We start from the raw sequence: 564 nt of genomic DNA on the forward strand, positions 1-564 counted from the left end.
AAGAAGAAGAAGAAAGAAAAAAACCAAAACCCATTCATTCTTACTACAAAATCGATTCGAGCCCGAAGGGAGCAGATAAGGAATGAGCTGTCACCTCGGCGGGGCTTCTTTCCCCAGCCAGGCTGCTCCCCGTCTGATTTCTAAGCCGCGATTTTTTGGTTTCTCGCACTGTAATTTCTCCCTTCCCTCCTTGCAATTTGTGGGGCACCGTCAGGCTTTCAACAAAAGTATTTTGCCCAAATTCCGATCGGGATTTTGTGGTCGAAATGCCCTCTTTCTCTGCTCGCAGCCGCGGACCGCAGCGGGTTGCGGCCGTGGGAACCCGGCGGGGCCGGGAATTGCCGGAGATTTTCTTCATAGGAAAGGAAACGATTCTACTTTTTTTTTATATACATGTGCGATAGGCAGAAAAAAAAAATAAAAAAATAAGAGGCAGCTCCTCCGCGAGGAGGTACAGCCACAGATGATCTGCAGTGGAAAATCGATTGCGAAGTTTCTCCAGACGTCTCCAAATCGCTATTGAATTTTGACGGAGATCAATGGAAAAGTTCTCGGAGGGATTCG

The sequence above is a fragment of the Meleagris gallopavo genome, chromosome 13, assembly GCF_000146605.3.
Source record: "Meleagris gallopavo isolate NT-WF06-2002-E0010 breed Aviagen turkey brand Nicholas breeding stock chromosome 13, Turkey_5.1, whole genome shotgun sequence".
Lineage (NCBI taxonomy): Eukaryota > Metazoa > Chordata > Aves > Galliformes > Phasianidae > Meleagris > Meleagris gallopavo.